This window comes from Dipodomys merriami, unplaced genomic scaffold (genome assembly GCF_024711535.1).
Source record: "Dipodomys merriami isolate MVZ:Mamm:240054 unplaced genomic scaffold, mDipMer1.0.p SCAF_248, whole genome shotgun sequence".
Classification (NCBI taxonomy): Eukaryota; Metazoa; Chordata; class Mammalia; order Rodentia; family Heteromyidae; genus Dipodomys; species Dipodomys merriami.
The window spans coordinates 1,686,799-1,711,945 of record NW_027203915.1 but is presented as its reverse complement, the minus strand read 5'-3'; the positions used below and the strand labels follow the sequence as shown (position 1 = coordinate 1,711,945).

The 25,147-nt window shown below is 43.7% G+C and overlaps 1 long non-coding RNA gene across 1 annotated transcript; it reads left to right on the top strand.

Moving 5' to 3' along the window:
• Positions 1-758: 758 nt before the first annotated feature.
• Positions 759-24,394, top strand: LOC138836062 (uncharacterized). Its single transcript, XR_011374894.1, has 4 exons — positions 759-1,093; positions 6,538-6,642; positions 8,346-8,501; positions 24,047-24,394. It is a non-coding gene; the product is annotated as an uncharacterized lncRNA (long non-coding RNA).
• The last annotated feature ends 753 nt before the right edge of the window (positions 24,395-25,147 follow it).

Below are 25,147 nucleotides of genomic sequence, written 5' to 3'. Positions count from 1 at the left end.
CTATTAAGAAAATAATGCAGCACCCATGGCTGGCTCTAGGTATGGGATTTGGCCTGCTTCCTGATGAGCCACTTCCCAAAAAGCTGGACCCCATTATTGTCACAGTCATGTGTGACATGGGGTACAGCGTAGCTGGCGTTGAAAAGGCAATCCAGGGCCGAGAATTCAATGAAGCCATGGGCACCTACCTGCTCATGCAGGAACACTTCAAGGAGAATGCTAGCAGTGTAGAACCAAAAACGATGCCTTTGGCTAGTCCACCATGCCTAACTCCTGAGGAAAATCCCACCAGCCCTCTCCCTGCATGAAAAAGAGCAACCTTTTCTGCACCTCAGGCCTTCAGCTTGTCCTCAGAATTTCAGTTACCTCTGAAGAGAACCCGAAGTGCCAGTCTGCTTGTGCTTCCGCTATACACCCTGCAGATCTCCAGTTCCAGCTTCATTTGGGGCCCGGATTATTTTAGCTGCTCGGGCACACTAGACAGTTCCCACTCAGTGGGAAATGCTCTTCCCACTGCGCAGCCTCAGGGGGAGGCCATAGGCCCCAGGTGGAACATTAGACGGGCTGGAGGAGGGTGGCTAACAGGATAGTCACTATTTTTTGAAGAATCTGCTGCTGTGTGAAGGCTCCAGAGTAATGTCCACAAATTGAGAGTAAAGCTGTCCGAGAGAAAGGGGGACAGGAATCTGAAACAGCAGAATTGAAAACCACCCACCAGACTCAGACCTTTGGGGTAAGTCTAACTGGGGTGTGCCAAAGCAGCGAGGTGTGGAATTGAAGAGCTGTAAGTCATGAATGCCCCAAAGTAATGTCCACAGATTGAGAGTAAAGCTGGCCCAGAGAAATGGGTACAGAACTCTGAAACAGCAAAATTGAAAACCACCCACCAGACTCAGACCTTCGGGGTGACTATCTGGTGTGTGGAAAAGCAGAGAGGTGTGCAATTGAAGAGCTGCAAGTGGGGAAGGAGTCGTGCAGGAAGTTCACCCTGCGGACGTCTCAGGCCAGCATGGCCAGGTTGTGTGATTCACCAGCAGGGATTTCTTCTGGAGAAAGGACAGCTGACATCACCAAGGCTTTCCAATGCTGAAAGGTAAGCTGAAAGGGGCCTCAAGCTGCCTGTACCTTCTGAGCTGGGCATATCCACATTGATCCCTTACTTAAGAGTATTGTCACTTCATTGAACAACCTTTCCCATTTGTGCCCTCAACACTAAGGTGTTTTTGTCCCAAATTCTGCAGCGGGTCATCTCACCTTCCAGGTAGGTTGCTTGTGTCCCTACTTGCCAGTTTATTGAGTTCTTTAGTTCGGTTCAAGGTGAGGCCTTTGAGCTTGTTGGTATAGGAATCCATGCATATGAGGGGCAGGACACATCCTGGACTCTGCTTCTCCTTCCGCAGTCTCTAGGTGACTGGGTACAACACCTGAGCACACTAGTTACCCTGGCTAGGTTGGAGCATAAAGGCAAATCTTCACTGGGAATGGAGAGATACCTGTCGCCATTCACCCAGTGCACTTTCAATGTTTTCTCCCCTACTTTCCTCCATTTCAATGCACTCTCCTGCCTGTGTGATTTCTCTCTAAATCTCATCATAATCCCAACATAAAACCATCATCCAAGAATCTCTTTTTTCAGAGTTGTTTATTTGCTCACTATCAAAGAGACCCTATTACCTAGACAGGTTGTTTTGAATTGCAACTCCTCCCATGAGCCCCCATTTTCTCTAAGGGGAAGCAGAAGGTTGGGTTAGCTGAGTTTCAAATAAGAGAACAGTCTGACCAACCAGCGCCACTGTTTAGACTGGCCAAGGATATGAAGTAGAATAATATCCCTTCTTTGAAGGTAGAGGTGGAGAAACGTGAGAAGGAGCACAATTCCTGAGAAAGTATGGAGATACAGTGATGCCTGTGGATGGATGCTTGGTGGACTTTGTCTGTGGATGGACCCTGACTGGGCTGACTGTTTCTGAATATGAGCAGAGACTTGGTATCATTGGATGTGACCCTCCACCACTGGGTCATATGTGTTGGTTCAGCTTCGGGGGGTGACAAGGGAGTGATGGGGAGGAGTTGGGTCCACATGGCCTTTGCTATTTGTGCTCTGGGTCAAGAAGCTGAGCCTTCAGAGTAGACAGTGGAAGGAAGTGGCCTGGACCTCTGGGTGAATCAGATCAAACTCAGGGCCATTTGGGAAGCAAATTTCCCCTCAAAGAATGAGATGGGATTGTGGTGAGAGAAACAAGGAAGGCCAAAAGAGGGTAAAGGATGGGCACCTTATTGAAAGAAAGGACTGACACTGATGCTGTATGACAACTCAGGATGGTCAGGAAAGAGCTGAGGAATCCTGAACTCCACATGGACCAGTATTTAGTGAAGAGGGTGGGTGGGGAGGGAAGTTCTCTGACTTTCCTTGATTTCTTCATGCTTTTTATTTTATCTCATGTTGGCTTGTTGTGTGTACGTGTTTTGCATGTGTACTGGTACTGGAGCTTGAACTCTGCTTTTCTCTCTTTCTGTCTCCTTTGCACTCTCTTCTCATCCTCACCTTCTCACCTCTCCACCCCATCCCAACTACCTTCCTTAATTTTCTTTCTCCCTCTTACATTCCTCCTATTCTTCCCCTTTCATTCTTCTCCCTCTTCTTCTCTTCCTATTCCCTCCTCATGAATCTTCCTGTTCCATTCTGTCTTCCTCTCTCCCTGCTCTTGAATCAGTCTCTCACAATGTCTTTTTCTCTGTCTCTCCTATCTCTCTCTTCATCTCTTTCAGTTTACATGGTCATAACTAGTTCCCTCCCACTTGAGTCATACCTCCAGGCTTTCATTTCTCTAGTTAATTGAGGAAGGAATTTCCCAAAGTGCTGTCTGTATAATGTTGCAGGTAAACTTGTGGGATAGCTAGGATTACAGGCAAGAGCCTCCAGCATCAGGCAACACATTAGACTTTGTTAGTCTGGTGTAGCACAGGTTGCCTTCTCTGTTATTTGAAAGGGTTTTGTGTAGTTCTGTAAGGGACAGCTGTGTGAGGGACACCTTACAAATGGTGTTGAAGGAAGGGGGTGGTGGCCTGGTGTGCAAATGGACAGGGAGGGAGGAACATGTGTACTGCACAAAGGGTCAGCGCTCAGTGTTGTCATATCTTTCTAGAGATTCTGGTAGTTTCCTGGGAAGCCCCCAGCTGACACCCCCTTCCCGAGAGCACCAGGCTTTGGGCATGATGCTTCCTTTCCCCTGGCAGTTTCCTGGGAAAAACTGTAGGACTCATGGAAAAGTAAACCCTAATTTTCTGCAGGGAGAACCAGCAAGAGTCCGTTTTTGGAATCACAAAGTGTACCAGTTAAAATATATTCCCTTGCTTTCAGCTACAGGTGGTGAATTATGTGAAGGAACAGGAGACCCGAGAAAGCATGGCTATATAGTGGTGCCTGTGGCTGGACCCTGCCTGGGCTGACTGCATTTCCACAGAAATCCAGTGAGATTGGATGTGAGCCTTCTCCACTGTGAAATTTGTTTTGATTCAGCAAGGTCATTAGATTCCCACAGAGGCAGTGCTGAGGGCGGATGCAGCCCTTGAGTAACAAGTGTGGGATGGGGAGAGTTGGGCACAGCTGGCCTTTGCTATGGGGGGGGGCTGGGCTCAGAGGGCTGAGCCTGCACTGCATAATGATGAGATTTGCAGCAGGAAGTGGGCTGGGGCTCCTGTGGGATCAGTGGTGCACCTCAGGGGTATTTAGGGAACAGAGCTCTTCTCAAATAATGAGTTTCTGGTGAGAAAAGCAGTGAGGGCCAAAGTGGTCATAGGACAGGCATCTTGGTGATGGACAGGGTTGAAACTGATGCTGAAGGAGAGGTGAGAGGAGGAAGCTAACAGTCCTGAACTCCACATGGACCAGAGTTCATTGAAGAGGGTGGGTGTGGAGGGAAGAACTGTGAATTTCCATGATGTCTCCATGATTTTTCTTTATTGTCTTTCTTTTTTCTTTATTATTGGATCCATTTGTGAGCGTGTGGTGGTATAATGGCTTGTACTCTATACTTGTCTGGTTTTCTCTCCGAGTCTCCTTTTCCTCCTGGACTTTCTTTGCTCTCCCCCCTCTACCATTTCTCTTCATTCCTACTCCCTCATATTTTCCTCTTCTCCTTCATTTCTGATGTTTCCCCTCTTCTCCCTTTCCCATTCCATCTCACCCTTTTCTTCCTCCTGAATCTGTCTCTGTCTCTTTCCGCCGATTCTGTCTGTCTGTCTGTCTGTCTGTCTGTCTGTCTGTCTGTCTGTCTCTCTCTCTCTCTCTCTTTCTCTCTCTCTGTCTGTCTCAGTCTCTCACTCTCATTTTTCTTTCAGTTTACATGTTTCTGGCTGGTGATCTACCTCTGTAGTCACACCTCTAGTCCTGAATTTTTCTGGTTGCAATAAGTAGAGTCTACACAGGCTGGTTTTGTCTGCAGACTTCCCAATGTCAACTAGTAGAATAGTTTGGATTACACACATGAGCCTCCAGGAGCTAGCAGTTCTTTGGACGTTGTGAATCTGGTAGAGCACGGGTTGGTTAGTCTGTTGTTTCAAAAGGGATTGGTATGCTTATGTGAGGGATAGCTGTGTAAGGTACAACTCACAAGTGTTTAGAAAGGAAGGCTATGGTGGGCTAGTGTGTAGGATGACAATAGGCAGAGAATTACATTTCCACAGTGCAAGGGTGTCAACACTGAGAGGTGTCCGGTTCTTAGTAGAGACCTTGTGAGACTCCCCAAAGAGGCCCCAGCTGAACCTGCTTCCCCAGAGCATAGACTTTGGCCATGGTGTTTTCCCTGTAAGTTCCCAAGGGAAGAATATAGGTCTCATGGTAGAATAGGAGGGCCTGATTTTTTTCCTATGGGAACCATGGAGGGAAGGAAGCTGAGTTTCAAATATTAGAACATTTTTAACATCCAGAGTCAATTTCTGGTATTACAAAGTATATGAATTAAAGCATTTTTTCTTTCCATTCACCAGAGTGAGAGTGATCTCTGAAGGAGCAAGAGACCTGAGAAAGTGTGGATAATAGTAGTTGCTTGTGTCCTTCTGCTTATAAGTAGTTCCGATGGTCAGGGCCTGGATGGGCTTTACCTGAAGATGGACCCTGCCTGGGTAGACTGTGTTCCCACATGAAAAGTAATTTGTTAAGATAGGATATCATCCTCCACCACTGGGTTATGTGTGTTGGTTCAGCTAGGATATTAGAAATCCACACAGAGGCAATGCTGAGGGCTGGTGCTGCTTTTAGGTGATGAGCCGTGGGGAGCACTTGGGCACACCTGGCCTTTGCTATATGTGCACTGGGTCCAGGAGATTGAAGCTGCAGGACAAACTTATGAGATTTGCAGCAGGAGGTGGGCTGGCTCAGGGGCACTTGGGGAACAGAACTCAGCTGAAAGAATGAGAGGGGAATCTGGTGAGTGAAGCAATGAGGGCCAAAATTGGGCAAATAATAGGCACCTTGCTGATAGACAGGGTTGACACTGATGCTGAAGGAGAGCTGAGAGGAGGAAGCTAAGGTTTCTTGAATTATACATGGAACCATCTGTAGTGAAGACGGGTGGACAGGGAATTACTGTTGATTTCCATGTTGTGTCTCTCGTTTGATTTTATTTTCTTTGGGTTATTTTGTGGTTGTGTGCATGTGTTTGTGAGTGTGTGCTGGTACTGGCACTTGAACTGAGTGATTTTCTCTTTGTCTCCTTTTCTGTCTCTTCTTTCTCCCTATTTCCTGTCTCTCTTCCCCTTTCCAGCTCACTTCCCTCCAAGCCATTCCTCTGCGTCTCTTCTTCCCCTTTCCCTCTTCTCTCTCCTCTTCTCTTCCTCTTCTATTCTCTCTCCCATCCACTGTACTCACAAATCTGTCTTTTTCTCTCCTGCCTCTCTAGATCTTTCTCTTTGAGTTGGCATGTTCATAGCTCTTGCTCTATCACTTAAGTCACACCTCTAAGCCAGCATTTTTCTACTTAATTGAAGATGGAGTGTGCCCTGGCTGGTTTAAATTCTGATCTTCTGGTGTCACCTTTTGGAAGAACTATGATTACAAGCATGATCCACCACCATCAGCAATGTTTCTGACCTTGTTAATCTGGTGTAGCACAGGGATTTGTGTACTTATCTGAGGGACAGATGTGTGAGAGACATCTTGGAACTGTTTGAGGAGGGAAACATGTGGTGGGTGGTTGTGCAGAATGGACAGGGTGGAAAGAACCTGTGCACAGTGCCAGTATGTCAGCACAGAAAGGAGTGAGAGGTATTGTAGAGAATCTGTTCATCCACAGGGAGTCCCCCTACTGACACAACTTCCCCCAAACACCAGGCTTTGGGCAGGGTGCTTCCTTTCCCCTAGCAGTCCCCAGGTGATGACTTTAGGCCTCATGGAAGAAGAGCAGAGCCCAAGTTTTCTGGTTAGTAAATCAGATTGCCAGGGGAGCAGAGTTTCAAATCTGAGAACATTCTGAACATCCAGAGCTCATTATTTAATGAAAGAAAATGTATGGATTAAATACATTTTCTCCCTATCAGAGAAACCTGTGAATGAGCACGAGACCTAAGAAAGCATAAAGATACAGTGGTGCCTGTGGATGGACCCTGCTGGGATGACTGCATCTGGACAGGAGTGAAAATTCGGTAAGATTGAATATGACCTCTTCCACTGGGTTATTTGTGTTGGTTTAGCCAGGGCCATGAGATTTCCACAGAGAGGGAGTGGTGCAGGATGATGCTGTCTGCTCTTGGGAGACAAGTGTGTGATGGGGAGAAATTGGGCACACCTGACATTTTTTTTTTCTTGAGGGAAGGGGGTCCTGTCATGGGGCCTGAACTCTGGGCCTGGGCACTGTCCCTCAGCTCTTCAGCTCAAGGCTAGCACTTTACCACTTCAGCCACAGCTCCACTTCTACCTTTTTTCCCTGCTTATGCAATGCTGAGGAATCGAACCCAGGGACTTATGCATGCAAGGCAAGCACTCTACCACTGAACCACCTTCCCAGCCCCAACACCTGGCTTTTGCTATGTGTGCACTGATATCAGGAGGCTAAGCCTGCAGAGCAGACTGATGAGATTTTCTGCAGGAGGTGGGATCAGTGGTCCAGTTCAGAGCTATTCGGGAGCAGATCTCCCCTGAAAGAACAAAATGGGATTCTGGTAAGAGTCCCAATATGAGCTACAAGAGGGAAAAGATGGGTACAAAGTAAATGACAGAGTGGACACTAAATGTAAAGGAGAAGACAGGAGGCAAGTTAAGAAGGGAACTGAGGAATCCTGAATTCCACATGTGCCATTCTTCAGTGAAGAAAGTGATTGGGAAGGTATTAACTGTTGATTTGTAAGATTTCTCAATCGTTATTCTTTTATTGTTTCCTTTTGTTTGTTGTGTGTCTGTGTTTGTGTGTGCTGCTACACCTCAGTGCTTTTTTTTCTTATGCTCTGTATCCTTTGCCATCTCTGTTCTCTCTCCACTTTTCTCACATTCTCCCTGCTCCTCCCCACCATTTCTCTTCATTGTTTTCACTCCTCCCATAACTACTGCTATTCTAATTCTCCTGTTCCTCTTCTTGCTGTTCTACTTCCCTCTACCATTCCCTTTCCCTCTCTTCCCGCTCTTGAACCTGTCTCTCTCTCCCCACCTCCCTCACTACTCCTCTCTCTCTACACTTCTCTCTTATTTCTTCTTTCCCTTTCTCCCTCTCTGTCTTTCTCTTTTCTCTCTCTCTCTCAGTTTTCATGGATATGTCTGGTTCTCTCCTGCTTGAGTTACACTTCCAGGCTCGCATTTCTCTAGTTACTTGAAGATGGAGTCTTCCCAGACTTGCTGTAAATGCAATCTTCAAGGTGTCAACTTGGCAGATAGGTAGGATTACAGAAATGAGCCTACAGCAGCAGGGAAGGCAATTGGCTTTGTTAATCTGGTGAGGCAAAGGTTGCTTTTTCTGTTTTGAAAGGGGATTTGTGTATTTATATGAGGGACAGCTGTGTAAGAGTCACCTTACAATTGGTTGTGGAAGCAAGGGTGTAATGGGTTGGTGTAAATGGACAGGGAAGGATGACATGTGCACTTTAAAGGTGCACGGAGAAGTGTCAGAATATTAGTAGAGACTGTATGAGTCCCCAGAGAGGCCCCCTTTCCCAGAGCACCCAGCATGGGCATGGTGCTTCCATTTCCCAGTAAATACTTTAGGCCTCATGGAAGAATAGCAGAGCCCAATTTTTCTTCGTGTGGAATAAAGAATGCTATCGGAGCCAAGTTTTAAATATTTGAACATTCTGAACATCAAGAGGCCATTTTTGGAACCACAAAGTGTATGAATTAAAATATATTCCCTTCCTTTCAGCTAGAGGTGGTAAAGGAACAGGAAACCTCAGGAATCATGGATATAAACTGGGATCTGTGGAAGGACATAGCCTGGACGGACATTGGTTGTATATGGACCACACCCGTGGATGGACCCTTCCTGGGATGACTGCCTTCCCACAAGAACAAAAATTCAGTAAGATTATATATGACCCTTCACACTAGATTATTTGTATTGGTTCACCCAGGGCAGTAGAATTGCACACAAAGGCCGTGCTGAGGATTGATGCTGCCTTTGGGTGAGAAGTGTGTGATGGGGAGGAGTTGGGCAAACCTGACGTTTTCTATGTGTACACTGGGTCAGAAGGCTGAACCTGAAGAGTAGACTGATGAGATTAGAGGCAAGAGGAGGGCTGGGGCTCCTGGTGGATCAGTGGTAATGCTCAGGGGTATTTGGGGAGCAATGCTATTCTCAAAGTATGAGATAGGTTTCTGGTGAGAGAAGCAATAAGGTTCCAAATAGACAAATGATGCATAACTGGTTTAAGACAGGGTTGATACTGATACTCAAAGAGAGCTGAGGAGGAAAGTAAGGAATGGTGAACTCCTCATGGAACAGTGTTCAGTGAATAGGGCATTTGGGGAGGAAAGTAATATTATTTTCCATGATTTCTCAATGCTTTTTTATTCTCTTTTTGTTTTTGTGTGTATGCATTTCGGAGTGTGCTGGCTTGAACTCTGTTTTTCAGTCTCCTTTTTCCTCTGTGGCCTTTCCTTGGGCCATCCTCCCCTTTACTGTCTCTAATCTCTCCTTTTTTACACCACCATTCTTCTTCTCCTCTTCTCCTCCCTCTAATCATTTTCTCCCTATCCCATTCCTTCTCACTCAGTCCTTTCTCCTGAATTTGTCTCTTTGTCTCTCTGTCTTTAGGTATGTATGCATGTCCCTCTGTTTTTCTCTCTGTCCATTTTCTTTCTCCCCCTCAGGTCCCCTCTTTCCCTTTCTCTCTCTTGAGTGTGGGTGTTTTTCTGGCTGATGTTCTACCAGTGGAGTCACTCTTCTAGGCCTGATTTTCTACAGAGTTGGACATGGAGTCTGCTCAGGCTGGCTTTATCTACTGTCTTCTCAGTGTCAGCGTGTGCAGTAGTTAGGATTATACAGGTGAGCCTTTAGCACCTAGACTTTGTGAATCTCGTACAGCACAGGTTGGTTTCTCTGTTATGACAAAAGGAAATTGTGTACTTGTATGAGGGACAACTTAAAAATGTTTGGGGAAGGAAAGGGTATTGGGTTGGGCTGCATGTGGAAAATGAAAAGATAGAGAATTACATTTCCATAATACAAGGGTTTCAACACTGGGATTTGTCAGATTCTTAGGAGAGACCCTTTGAGTCCCCAAAGATGCTTCCAGTTGACACCACCTTCCCCAGAGCACCAGGCTTGGGCATGGTGCTTCCTTTTCCTTGTCAGTTCCCAGGGGAAGCCTCTAGGTCTCATGGAAGAAGAGTAGGGCCTGATTATTGTCCTAGGGCACATAGTGTGGAGGAAGCTGAGTTTCAAATATTACCACACTATAAGTCTCCAGAGCCCATTTTTGAACCAAAAAATGTAGGAAATACAATACTTTTCCTTCCTATCAACTAGAGGTGGAGAAACCTTTGAATGAGCAAGAGACCTAAGAAAGCATGAAAATATAGGAGCATGTGGATGGAGATGAGTACATGTGGACATGAGCAGAAATTCAGTAAGATTGGATATGAACCTCCAACACTGTGATATTCATTCAGCAGCACATTAGATTTCTACACGATGGAAGTACTGAGGGTGATTCTGCCTTTGGAAGACAGGTGTGTGATGGGGAGGTGTTGGACACATTGGACCTCTGTTGTATGTTCACCGGAGTCAAGAGACTGAGCGTGCAAGGCAGACTGATGAGATTTGCAGCAGGAGAAGGCTGAGGCTCCCAGTGAAACAGTGGTATATCTCTGCGGTAATTAGGGAACAGAGCTCTTCCCAGAGAATAAGATAGGATTTTTGTTACAGAAGCACTGAGAGCCAAAAATATACAAGAAATGGGCACCTTGCTGATAGACAGGGTTGACCCGGATGCTGAAGGAGAGCTGAGAGGAGGAAACTAGGGACTTCTGAATTCCGCAAGGATCATTGGTCAGTGAAATGGGTGGATGGGGAGGGACGTACTGTGAATTTCCATGGTTTCTAAGTTCTTTTTCGTTGTCTCAGGGGTCCTGAAATGAGGGACTAGGTTTCAGTTCCCGGCAGTGGGTTTGGCTTGAAGCTAGTTTCTAGTAGTCCCAGGGCAGTAGATAGGGTGCCTCGTCACTGCTGCACTGGGTGGGATTTCAGTGTTGGGTTGCATTATGGAGATGAGGGAGAGGGGCATTGTGTACCCTTGGGGCTGTGGGCAGGGCCTTGTGCCAACCAGGAGGCAAGTCATTTTATGATTTCATGCCAGTCTTTTGGGGCCAGATGAGCTCACTCTCCAAAACTCAGGTATTCCTTTGACTTTTCAATTGACAGTATGATGCATGGGCATCCTCGAACACTCCTAAACCTTTGTGGAACAGCTGGAGTGCATTTGGCTCAGTACTTGGAGAGAAGACGAAAAGTTGGCCTGAGGATGAGGGTTCCACAGGTTAGCCAAAATGTCACACAGACCATTAGCTAGGACGGGTTCATGGCTTACAGAGAGACTTGGAAGAACTCCAGTAAGGAGTTCAGATGGTATGGAAAGGCTTCCCAGAGGAGGAACAGGTTATTTGGTGTTTGCACACCATCTCCATATGTAAAATTGAGGGTCACAAAGCTTTAGGCAAAGGGCTTGGGAACACAGGTGGGGAGACCACGAGGCAAGGGTGACAGGGGTTGTGTAGAGGAGTCATGGGAAAACAGTAGGAAAGAGCTTTGACCATGTATGGCAGTATACTTGTTGAATAAATGTGTGAGGGAATGGGTAGGCTTTCATTCAATGGACATTTACTGAGTGCCTACAGGATGAGTGACATCATGCTGAAGACTGACAGAATGCTGAGAACAGCATAAAATTATCTCTGTGGGTTTACACTCAAGCATGGAGAGTGAGAATACCCAAACTTATAAAAGTACTACATAGTATATATGAAAAGGAAGATTAAGGCAGAAAGAATCAGGATGAGTGTTGGAAATACTCTGTGTTTTTGTGTGTTTGCAGATGTGTGTTGTGTACACATGTGCACAAGGTTGTATTTTTAAGTATCAGAGTAGACCTGTTTGGCAAGGGGGTTTTGGGGAAGAATAGGGGAGTGAGCAGCTGGGTGTCGGGAAACGCATTCCAGGCAGTTGGAAAAGCAGTGGCCCCCAGATCCTACAGTGCAAATGCCAGTGTGGCTGCAGCAAGGAAGCCTGAGCTCAGTGGAGAGAACAGGATCAGAGAAGTCACAGGAGCCTCTTGGTAGCAGAGGCTCTCCACTTCACCAAAGGAGGCTGCTTCAACAATGTCCTGTGGTTCTCCTATCTACTCTAAAGCCACATTTCTTTAAATATGAAAGGGTGTGTGCGATATTGGTGTTCCTCTGGCTGTATTACTTCATGAAACTGAGTGTCCTCCAGATCCATCCATAGTGTCTGAGTGTTGGTTTCTTTTTTCTGGTTCCTTTTTGGTGCTTGAATTAGGGACAGTAAGTGGTCCCTGAGCATTTAGCTCCAGACTATCACTTTACCACTTTGAGGCACAGCTCCATTCCTGGTTTTCTGATGGATATTTGAAGTAAGACTCTCATGGATATCCTGCCTGGGCTGGCTTTGACTTCAATCCTCCTATCTCCTGTGTAGATAGGATGACAGGCAGGAGCCACCTGTACCAGGCAGTTTTATTTTTATTTTTTTAGGCTGAATAATGTACTACAATATGTATGTACTGTCTTTTTATTCGTCCAGTGATGGACACTTGAATGATTCCCTATATTATTGTGAATGGTGCTATAGTAAATAGAACATGCATGCAGATAAAGTATTCTAGGGCTGGCTGCTGACAGGTCATTATTCAAATCTATTCTGGGTAGAAAATTGCATGATTCCAGAAAACTTGGAAGTGGAGCTGTGGCTTAAGGAGTAGAGCATTCACACTGAACAGGGAGTTCAAGTCCACATATTGGCCTGTGCTTGCACCCACACACACTCACATACACACAGAGAATAGTATGCTGTGGGTTGTGTTTACAAGGATGATTTTGGGAGGGACATAGTAGGGCGAATGGGAAGACCACCTAGGGCCAGGGGCAGGGGCCTAGGCTGCAGTGGAGTCATGTAGGCAGGAGAAAACGGTTCTCTTCTGGTCATGGAAGATGACAATCTTAATATTGATACTTTTTATAAGCAAGTAGTAACCATACACAGGACATGACACACTGATCAAACAAACCTCACCTTTCCCCTTTTCATTCCTCCTCCCCAACCTCTGGTCAGCACTAGTCCATGGTCGTCATTGTTCTCTACATATCTGAGCGACCCTGGGCCATTTGTCTCGATAACTTTACTTAATCCTTGCCTCCATTGTGCTCCAAATGATAGCTTTCCAATCACTGTTATGCCTGGAAAATTCTCCTTTGTGTGTGTGTGTGTGCATGTATATATGTGTGTGAAAGAGAAAGATCATTACCAATTTCTCCATTGATAGACATTTAGACTGATTCTATAGCCAAGCTGGTATAAATAATCTTGAAATAGACATAGTATAATTGTACGTGAGCTCATGTATTTATTTAGAGACCTTCAAATTGTTTACCATAATGCTTGTATCAATTTACAATCTGTCTCTCTACATCCTAGCCAGCATATGTTATCTTTCTATCGTTTTGATTTTTTTAAAAAGTTTTCCAGCATGGCTAAAGACACTGGACATTTTCTTCATATATTTTTGGTTATTTGCATTTCTTTTTTTTGAGTTTTATTTTATTTTATTTTATTTTATTTGAGAACATACTGTACAGAGGGGTTACAATTACATGGGCAGGATAATGCATACATTTCTTACCAAGCATTGCAGCCTCCTCCTTTGTTTACCTTCACCTCCCTTCCCAGCCTCCCCCCTCCCCTCCACCCAATCATACCCCACTCCTGCCCCCACACCGACATTGTAAAGCTGGTTTTGACATGACATTTTGTACTTCTCATTGTTGCAACAGGTCCACCTGAAACCTTAAACCACTTGTTTGTCCCCATCTCCTCCACATGTTATACTGACATCAAATATAGTGAAAGCGGGGGTTACACTGTGGGGGAGGGACATAAAAAGCAACAAAGAAATAATCTTATAAATGCGTTAGAAACACATGCATGAAAGAAACGAAAACATTAAAATACATATTTAAGGGTTCATTTTCCGAAAATCACATTATCTGACCTTTTCCTCTTGACTCATACCTATACTAGACATTGCAAATAAGGGAAACCATGGGACCTATGCTTCTTTGGGCCTGGCTTACTTCACTTAATATAATTTTTTCCAAACCTTTCCATTTCCTAACAAATGGGGAAATGTCATTCATTCTGATGGAGGCATAGAATTCCATTGTGTATATATACCACATTTTCTTGATCCATTCATCTACTGAGGGGCATCTGGGTTGGTTCCATATCTTAGCTATGGTAAATAATGCTGCAATAAACATAGTTGTGCTGGTAGCTTCAGTGTGGTCTTGTTTGTAAACATTTGGGTAAATGCCCAAAAGTGGGATTGCTGGATCATAGGGGAGATCTATGTGAAGTCTTTTGAGGAACCTCCATACAGCTTTCCAAAGTGGTTGAACAAGTTTACATTCCCACCAACAATGAAGTAAGGTTCCTTTCTGTCCACATCCCCTCCAGCATCTGTTGTTGTTAGAGTTCTTGATTTTTGCTGTTCTAACTGGAGTGAGGTGATATCTCAATGTTGTTTTGATTTGCATTTCTTTTATGGCTAGGGATGTTGAACATTTCTTCATGTGTCTATTGGCCATTCTTTCTTCTTCAGAGAAGATTCTCTTTAAGTCTTTCGCCCACTGATTTATTGGGCAGTTTTTTCTTTGAGGATTTTTTGTTGGGTGGTTTAATTTTTTGAGTTCAAATATATTTTAGATTTGAGACCCTTGTCTGTTGTATGGCTAGTAAAGATCTCCTCCCAATCGGTGGGCATTCTATTGATCTTGCTAGCTATGTAATTTGCCCTGCAGAAGCTCTGCAACATTATGCAATCCCATTTGTCCAACCTTTCTTTGATTTGTTGTGTTTCCGGGTCTCTATTCAGAAAATTTGGTCCTGAGCTAAGAGACCTAGATTTCTCCTATTCCATCCTGTAATGTTTTCAGAGTGTCTGCTTTGAATTCAAGGTCTTTGATCCATTTGGAGTTGATTCTGGTGCAGGGTGATATATAAGGATCTAGTTTTAGTTTTCTACATGTAGTTAACCAGTTTTGCCAGCACCATTTACTGAAGAGGCTGTCTTTCTTCCATTCTATTGTTTTAGCTTCCTTATCGAAGATAAGATGGCTATAGGTCTGTAGGTTCATTTATGGGTTTTCATTTCTATTCCAATGGTCCTGAGGTCTTTTCTTATGCCAGTACCAAGCTGTTTTGATTACTATGGCTTTATAGTAGAGTTTGAAATTTGGTATTGATATTCCTCCAGCAGTGTTCTTTCCATTGAGGAGCGTTTTTGCTATTCGGGGTCTTTTATTGTTCCATATGAATTTTTGGATTGCCTCTTCTATTTCCTTGAAGAATGAGGGTGGAATTTTGATAGGTATCGGGTTGAATTTGTAGATAGCCTTGGGAAGTATTGCCATTTTCACGATGTTAATCTTGCCAATCCAGGAGCATGGGAGGTTTTGCCATCTTTTAAGTTCTGTGTTGATTTCCTTTTTCAAGATTTTAAAGTTTTCATCGTAGAGGTCCTTAAATTCTTTAGGTAAGTTAATTCCTAGTTATTTTATTTTTTGTGGGACTATTACAAATGGAGTTGCTTTCCTAATTTCAGCCACACTTTTCTCATTGTTGGCATACAAAAAGCCATTGATTTTTGGGGGTTAATTTTATAACCTGCTACATTGCCAAAGTTTTGAATCACCTTGAGTAATTTGGGAGTGGAGTCTATGGGATTCTTTAAATACAAGATCATGTCACCTGTAAAGAGGGAGAGTTTTATTTTTTCTTTCCCTATTTGGATCCCCTTTATGTCTGCATCTTATCTTATTGCTGTAGCTAGGCATTCTAATACTAGATTGAAGAGAAGTGGAGAGAGTGGGCATCCTTGTCTTGTTCCTAAGTTAAGAGGAAATGGCTTTAGTTTTTCACCATTGAATATAATGCTGGCTGTAGGTTTGTCATATACAGCCTTTATTGTATTGAGAAATGTTCCATGGATTCCTAATTTTTCCAAAACCTTCATCATAAAGGGGTGTTGGATCTTCTCGAATGCTTTTTCTGCATCTACTGAGATTACTATGTGGTTCTTATTGTTGCTCCTGTTGATGTGATGAATAATATTAATTGATTTGCATACATTGAACCAGCTTTGCATCCCTGAAAAGAATCCTGTTTGATCATGGTGTATGATTTGTGGATAAATTGTTGAAGTCGATTGGAGAAAATTTTGTTGAGAAGTTTTGCATCAATGTTCATCAAAGAAATGGGTCTATAGTACTCTTTCTTTGAGGAGTCCCTGCCTGGTTTTGGGATGAGGGTTATGATGGCTTCATAGAATGTGTTCGGTAGTGAGCTTTCTCTTTCAATTTCATTGAAGAGTTGGAGAAGTATTGGTGTGAGCTCTGCTTTGAAGGCCTTGTAAAATTCCGCTGTAAAACCATCTGCTCCTTGACTTTTTTAGCTGGTAGGTCTCTTATTGCAGTTTCTATTTCAATGCTTGATATGGGCCTGTTAAGCTGGTTTAACTCATCTTGATTTAGTTTTGGCATGTCAATATTTGCTAGGAAAAGGTCCATTTCTGTCAAGTTCTCATACTTATTAGCATAAAGTTTTGAGAAGTATTCCCTTATAATGTTCTGAATCTTGGTTGTTTCCATGGTGATGTTTCCATTCTCATCTCTGAGTTTATTAAATTGGGTGTGTTCTCTCTTTTTCTGATAAGGTTTGCTAAGGGTCTGTCAATTTTGTTAAGTTTTTCGAAGAACGAACTCTTTGTTTTGTTGATTCTTTCTATAGTTTTTTTTGGATACTAATTCATTTAATTCTGATTTAATTTTGATTATTTCTTTCCGTCTACTGGATTGGGGTTTATCTTGCTGCTCTTTATCAAGGAGGTTCAGATGTGTCATTAAATTGTTAGTTTCAGATCTCTCCAATTTGTTGATGTAGGAGCTCAGAGCTATAAACTTGCCTCTGAGTACTGCTTTTGCTGTGTCCCAGAGGAGCTGGTAATTTGTGTGTTCATTTTTGTTGAATAGCATGAACATTTGAATTTCCTTTCTAATCTCTTCCATGACCCACTCGTGATTCAGCAGTGTGTTGTTCAGCCTCCATGTGATACCAGACTTTCTTTGGTGGCTTTTGGTGTTGAGTTCTAATTTTATTCCCTTGTGGTCAGAGAGAATGCAAGGTATAACTTCAATGTTTCTGAATTTAGACAAGTTTGCTTTGTGGCCTAAAATGTGGTCTATTTTAGAAGACGTTCCATGTGCTGCTTAGAAGAATGTGTATTCTGATGCTGCTGGTTGAAATGTTCGGTAAATGTCTTTTAAATCTAGTTGACCTATGCAGCTGTTTAGATCTGCGGTTTCTCTGTTGAGTTTTTGCCGAGTTGATCTATCTAGTGGGTAGAGTGGTGTCTTAAAATCCCCAACAATTAATGTCTTTGGATCTATATGGGATTTGAGCGAAAGTAGTGTTTCTTGGATAAATTTGGGTGCTCCATTGTTTGGCGAATAGATATTTAGAATTATAATATCCTCCTGAAGGAGAGATCCTTTAATTAGTATGTAGCGACCTTCTTTATCTCTTCTCACGAATTTTAATTTGAAGTCTATTTTATCTGATATTAGGATTGCAACTCCCGCCTGTTTATGAGGGCCGTTTGCTTGGTAGAATTTGTTCCAGCCTTTAACATGGAAAATGTGTTTGTTTTTACAGGCAAGATGTGACTCCTGCAGGCAGCAGATAGAAGGGTCTTTTTTTTAATCCATCTAGACAGTCTATGTCGCTTAATTGGAGAGTTCAGTCCGTTAACGTTAAGAGATAGGACTGAGAGGTATTTGGGAGTTCCTGCCATGTTATCCACCTTCTTGGGGGCTGTGAAAACTGGGTTCTTCCTAAGGTTCTTGGATTCTCAGTTTGGGTGCAGTTTCTGGGCCTTTGTTGCGGTCTTGTTGGTTTTCTATGTGTAGGACATCTTAAGGAATCTTTTGTAGGGCTTGTTTGGTGGAGATGTATTGTTTCAATTTTTCTTTGCTATGGAAGGTTTTTATTTGGCCTTCAGTTATGAAGGAGAGTTTAGCTGGGTACAGTATTCTTGGTTGATAGTTGTTTGCTTTTAGGGCATGGCATACGTCATTCCAGGCTCTTCTTGCTTTGATTGTCTCTGCTGAGAAATCTGAGGTAATTCTAATTGGTGTCCCTTTATAGGTGATTAACCTTTTCTCCTTGACAGCTTTAAGGATCATTTCCTTGGTCTGAGTTGATCCTGTGTGGATTATAATGTGACGGTGGGTTGTCCTATTCTGGTCTGGTCTATTTGGGGTTCTAAAAGCTTCTTTTATCTGAATAGGCCTATCTTTTTGTATGTTTGGGAAGTTCTCTGCTAGGATCCTGTTAAACAAATTTCCTAGACCATTAACTTATGTTTCTAGGTGCTCCTCTACACCCATTATCCTTAGATTGGGCCTTCTGATGGTGTCTTCCAGGTGTTGGATAGACCTATCATATTTCTTGGACTTGTCTTGGATGGTTGCATGTACTTTCTCTATAATATCTAGGCTGTCTTCAATCCCTGAGATTCGATCTTCTGCATGGTCTAACCTGCTGTCAAGACTCTCTACTTTGTTTTTTATCTCTTTTCCTTCTAATTGGTCAGCTTTGATGGCTTCAAGTTCTTTGTTTAAGCTCTGTTTTAGGTCTTGTATGAATTTCTTTACTTCCTTAATTTGGTGTTCAGTGTTTGTTCTCAGATCACTTAGTTGATTGGTTATGGTTTCTTTGGACTCCCATTTCTTCTGTTGGGTTCCATTCAGCATTCCCTTTGTGGTCTCCCTGACTTCCTTCAGCTCTTTTTTAATGGATTCCATGAATGCCTTTAGTGATCTTTGTGTATTCTCTACCTGGTCTCTCAATTCCTGAATTACTCTTTGATTAGCTTCCTCCCGTCTGTGGGATTCCTGCAGTTCTCTTTCTTCCCCTTCTTGGGATTCCTGCAGTTCTCTTTGAGTGTTCTTTGCCAGCTCACGCCATTCCTCCCTTTCTCTTTGAGTATTCTCAAGTTGTTCACACAAATCCTGTATCAGTTTTTGAGTAGCTTCCTCACGCTTATGTTATTCCTGTATAAACTTCTGCGATGCCTCCTCTCTCTCCCTATCACACTCATACAGAGTCCTTTGTACATTGTCAAACATCTCATTTATCATGTTTGCTAGTAGTGTTTGTAGAGCTATTTGGGAACTCTCCTCTGGATTATTCTTTATCTGTTCTAATCCCTGATTATCAGGACTGGGAATTGAGATACCCGAATTTGCCATTTTTCTTGTGTTTTTCCGGCTTACTGTGCCCATTTGAGATGAAGATAGCACCAGTTTTGTGCTAGAACACTATCTTAAGGCAACCCTCAACCAAAGTTTGCATTTGTACAGTCAATAGTCTACAGATAGCATCTAGTTCAACAGATACATCTATTCAACATTGAACAACTATATGTTAAAGGACTTCGAAGTGCAGAAAAGAATTTGGAAAACCTGAAATTATTAGGATTAGGGAGAGATGTGGGTAAAAAATAGGAATAGATTGGTGTGGGGAGGCACAAGGAGAGTAAACTATGTCCTAATCATAATGCAGGAAATGGGTTGGGTAGGATGCAAGTAGAGAGAGAGAGAAAAGGAAGAGACGGAAAGGGGAATGAAAAGAGACCAGAAAAAAAATAGAAACGTAAAAATTAATGTTATTATAGAGATTAAAAGACCATCTCTTTAGAGAGGAATGTGAATATGTTGACAGAAAGGGAGGGACATAGAGGAGATGTGAAAAACTTTAAGGATGGGAAATGGAGAAGAAAAGATCAGAAGTTCAGTAGCACTAGACAAAAAAAAAAAGATGATTAAGAAAGAAAGAAAAAGAGAAAGAAGAGAAGAAGAGAAAGGAAAACGCTCATTCACATATTCCTAAAATAAAAATTATAAGAGGAGAAAAAAAAAAGCTAGTGGAATACAATTATTTTTTCAGAAGAGGCAAAAATTAAATATTAATAAAAGTTTTAGAAGAGAAAAAAATTATATATATATATATATATATATATATATATATATAAGGTAACAAAAAAACAAAAAACAAACGAAAAAAAGAAAAGAAGAAGAAGAAAAAAAAAAGTCCTTTGATTTTTTTTTTTTTGTGTGTGTGTGTGGGAAGAATCCTGTATCTCCCTTTTGTCTGTAGCCAGACTCTTGTTGGAGTCTCTGGTCAGCTTGAGGTCCTGTGGCTTGATTTGTTTCTTAAGTCGGTTTGTTGGAAGAGGCAGAAAAATGCTCTGCTTTACCCAAGATTTTGAGATCCCCTTCCCAGGTTAGTTTTCTGGGAGGTTGATCAGCTTTGAGAATCACAAAAGAGGGGGATGCAGTGATGAGGCTAGGTTCTGGGTAGAGTTGAGGCCTTTCAACAAACAGTAGCTTATCCCTGGGGCTATTTTGTGATAAAACTCACAGCGCCCAGCCTGGAGCCATTCTCAGGGTTTCTGTTTTTCAATTGATTGTGGTGGCTGCTAGAGGGAGGGGCAGCTTCTGGCTCTGGTTACCCAGTGGGGAAAGCCACTCCAATGGCTGGCACCTGAGCTGGGTGACTTTTCCCTGGATGGAGCTGAGTCTGGCAGGTCACTTTGCCAGTAAGTTCTTGTGACCTGCTAAATGACTCGTTTTATTCCAAGGCCTGAGCTGGAGCTAGCAGCTCCTCCGAGCTTTGTCGGTATCCAAGATGGAGATCACCGGTGCTGGGGGGGGGGAGGGGTGGCCTTCCCCTCTCTGCTCCCTGAGAAGGAGTGAGGACGTCGGGCTTGTACTCACGCCGAGTCTTGGATCCTGGGTCGTCTCTGGTCTGCAAACTGCAGGATGAAGATGTCTTTTCCTTGTCAGTTCTTGTTGGGGTTGAGTAGAATCCGCTAGTCCCCTGCATCTGGCTCCTTCATCCCGGACTCTCTGTGTCTCAGGTATGACCCCACGGCGGTGGTCGCCGCCGCGACCCTGCCGCCGCAGCGGCAGCTGCTGGCAGGCGCTCAGATGTGTCTTTTTGCCTTGGCTTCCCCTCTCTTGTCTAACTCTCTGTTCTGTGATGGCACACTTGGTGTGATTCTCTGGCTTAGGACTGTTCACTGGAACTCTAAAACTGCTTTCTATGTGAGTGCTTGTTCAGATTCCAGCTTCTCCTCTGCCATCTTCCCGGAACTCCCGCATTTCTTATTTTTTGAAATTTCTATTCAGATCATTTACCCCTTCCTGTGTTTTTGCCAGTCCTGGGTCTTGAACTTGGCCTTGGCACTGTCTCTGAGCTTCTTTTGCTTGAGGCACTCTACCACTTGAGCCACAGTTCCACTTCTGGCTTTTCTATGTATATGAAACTGAGGAATCAAATCCAGAGATTTGTGCATGCTAGGTGAGCACTCGACCACTAACCCACATTCCCAGTCCTGTACAATTACTTACAGATAATAAAAACCTAATTAGGAAAGATTCCACCTTCCTTCAAGAGCCATTACGAGTTCCATGCTGCATCATAATGGTTAGTAATGACTTATTAAAAATAACACCCTGGGAAATGTTCCACTTCCAGCCATTGACAATGGTGGCTGTTCCATAAACATATTTGGAAAATAATGTCACTGAAACCTTTTAAAAATGAAATAAAATACGGAATAAAAAGATTGCCGTGGGCTAACTCAGAAACACATAGAGTCCTTCACAGAGCAATGGCAGACAGGAACTTGAACTACCAAGCAGAAGTCCTGATAAGGTCTCAGCCCTTCAGACCTCATGGTCTTGTCTAAGGTTAAAACTTGGCATCTTTTTAAAATCCTATTTGTGCCAGGTACTGGTGGCTCACATCTGTAATGCTAGTTCCTTATGGGACTGAGACCTGAGGTTCTAGGTTCAAAGCCACCCTGAGTAGAAAGCCCATGAGACACTTATCTTCAGTTAACCCCGGAAACTGTAAGTGACATTGTGGCTCAAAGTGGTTGAGCATTAGAGCTCAAGGATACTGCCCAGGCCCTGAGTTCAAGTCCCACACATGACCAAAAAACATGTGAACATCAATTTGTTTGGTTTTGAAACAATGTAAATAATTTCAGCTTGATGTCATTTAAAGTCCAAACCAAATGACTAACACTTCAGGAGACAAGAGGCAGTATCTCCACCCTACCCTGACTCAAAAGGCCTTCAAATTGAGTCATGACAAAATGTGTAACAACAGCCAGTATAGGACAGGGTGGACTGGCAAATCCTCCTGTCACCACCTTGAAGCCAGGAGGCTGTTCAAGGAGATGGTGAGTGCTGTGCACTACCATCACAAGAATAGATTCACACACAGGAACATCCTGTGGATGGCAAATGCAATGCCAAAGTCAGTAATTTGGGGCTGAGCATCAGGGTGTTGCTGGGGCAATTGCTAAAGGGGTTTTGTGGAGCCTTGATATTCAGACTTCTAGAAATGTTCCTATACAAAATGTATGATGCCTATAAAGAGGACATTTGGATCCTAGGTATGCTTCTGTATGTGAGGACAACAGGAAAGTTGCTGTTTGAGGGGAGGAAGATGGCAGACATGGGTACACATCCTTGAGGGCAGTTACACAGCTCTCCTTTTATCTATCTGCAAAGAGACATTATCTCCTTTCCAAACTGCTGACTGTGGATGTCAATCAGAAACCCATGGCTGGCTGTAGGTGTGGGGTTTGGCCTGCTTCTTGATGAGCCACTGCCCAGAAAGCTGGACCCCATTAGTGTCACAGTCCTATGGGACATGGGTTACAACATTGCTGACATTGAAAAGGCAATCCAGGACAGAGCGTTCAATGAAGCCATGGGTACCTATCTGGTCATCCAAGAAAACTCAAAAGGGAGTGCCAGAAGTGTGGAGTGGAAAATGATGCCTTTGGCTATTCCACTGTACCTCAACTCCTCAGGCACTTTCCACCAGCCCTCTGTCCATGAAGGAGAGTCAGCTTAGCTGCACAACTTAACACATTCAGTTTGTCTTCAGAAATTCAATTGCAAAATGATGACAAACAGTTGCCTGAAGAGAGGCCAAAGTGCCAGTCTGCCTGTCCTTCCCCTCTGCTCCCCACACAGCTCCAGTACTAGCTTAACCTGGGGCCAGGATTCTTTTAGTTGGCTGAGCAGACTAGAGAGTTGGCACTTGGTGGAAAATGCCCTTCCCTCTGGACAGGCACAGGGGGAGGCCATAGCCTCCAGCTGGAATAAGTGATGGGGCTGGAAGAGCGTGGCTCACAGGATAGTCACCATTTTTCACAAACTCTGCTACTGTTTGAAGGCCCCCAAAGTAATGTCCACAGCTTAAGAACAAAGCTGTTCCAGAGAAAGAGGTGCAGAACTCAGCCACAGCACTAAGGTGTGGAAAAGCAGAGAGGTGTGGAATTGAAGATCTGCAGGAGGGGAGGGAGTCATGCAGAATGTTCACACTGCTGTGTGCCCAGTATCCCCAGCAGAGGTCTCAGTCCAGCATAGCCAGGCTGAGTGACAAGTGCTAGGGGATTCCCCAGCTAGCATTCCTTCCAGTGAGAGGAGAGCTGACAGGGAGCTGACTTTTAAATGTTGAAAAGTAAGCTGAAAGTTGGCCTCAAGCTGTCTGTACCTTCTGAGCTTGGTGGATCCATCTCGATCCCTTACTTTCAAGTAATGTCACTTTATTAAGTAACTTCCCATTTGTCCCCTGAACACTAAGGTGTTTTTGTCCCAAATGCTGCAGCAGATCATCATCTCACCTTCCAGATATGTTGCATGTTTTCCTACTTACTTGCCTAGTTTGTTTACTTAGGTTTAAAGTGTGGCCCTCGGGCTTCTTGGTATAGGAGCAGGGGGATCTGGGGGGAAGGTGGCATCCTGGCCTCGCTTCTCCTTGGGCAGTCTCTAGGTGACTGTGTACAACTATTTACACTGGCTGGGTCGAAGCTCAAGGGCTCATCTTCACTGGGAAAAGAGAGGGACCTGTCTCCATGCACCATGTCAGTAGTTTCTGCCCCAACTTTCCTCCATTTTAATGCAGTTTCTTGTGTGTTCTCTCTAAACCTAATTGCCATTCTAACATAATGCCATCATCCAAAAATCTCTTATTTCAGACTTACAGTAAAATAAAAACAGTACATTTTAAAGACCCTTTTTCCTATACAGATTACTTACAATTGCAACTGCCCTGGGAGTCCACATTTCTCTAAGGGGAATCAGAGTGCTGAGGGAGCTGAGTTTCAAATTTGAGAATATTCTGAGCAAACAGAGTCCCTGATTACACTGGAAAAATGTGTGAATTAAGCTAATTTTCTTTCCTTTCAGGTAGAGGTGGACAAACCTGTGAAGAAACAAGAGACCTGAAAAAGCATGGAGATATAGTGGTGTTTGTGGATGGACCAGGCCTGGGATGACTGTGTCTGCACATGAGCAGAAATTTGAATGAATCTGTCTCTCTGCCTCTGCTTCTGTGTCTCCTGTCTTTCTCTTTCAGTTTGCATGTGCATCACAGGTGCTCTACCACTTGATTCCAACCTCCAAGCCTGCATTTCTATGGTCTGTTCTTGCTGGCTTTAAGTGCACTGTTCTGGGTGTGAAGTTCTGGAATAGTTAGGATTTCAGACTAGAGCCATCCATACCTGGCAGGACTTTTGACATTGTTCATCTGGTGAGACACAGGTTGGTTTTTCTAATGTGGAAAAAGGGATTTATGTACTTATCTGGGGGACAGCTCTGTGAGGGACAATTTACAAATGGTTGTTGAAGGAAGGGCATGGTGGGATGGTGTGTAGAATTGACAGGGAGGCAAGGCATGTATATTGTTCAAGAGTGTCTGCACTGAGTGTTGGGATATCTTAGTTGAGATTCTAGGAGTCCCCTCAGAGGCCCCCCAGGTGTCTCCCCTACTCCAGGGCACCATGCTTCAACATGGTGCTTCTGTTTTCCTGGCTTTTCTCTGCTGAAGTCTCTAAGCCTCATGATAAATAGCAAAGTACATTTTGTTCCCCTAGGGTATCAAGACTACTGGGAGACCTGAGTCTAAAATATTAGACCCTTCTGAACATTCAGAGCCCATTTTTAGTTCCACAAACTATATGAATTAAAACATTTCCTTTCCTTTCAGCTCCAGGTGGACAATCCATGGAAAGAGCAGCAAGATACATGAGAGAGTATGGAGATATATTGGTGCCTGTGGATTTACCCTGCTTGATATGACTGCATCAGGACATGAGCAGAAATTCGGTATGTTTGGATATGATCCATCACTGGATTATTTATGTTCGCTTCGCCAGGGGCATTAGATTTCCACATAGCAAGTGCTTTGGTCTGATGCTGCTTCGGCTGACAAGTATGTAATGGGGAAGTGTTGGGCACACCTGATCTTTGCTATGTGTGCCCAGGGGTCAGGAGGCTGAGCCTGCAAAG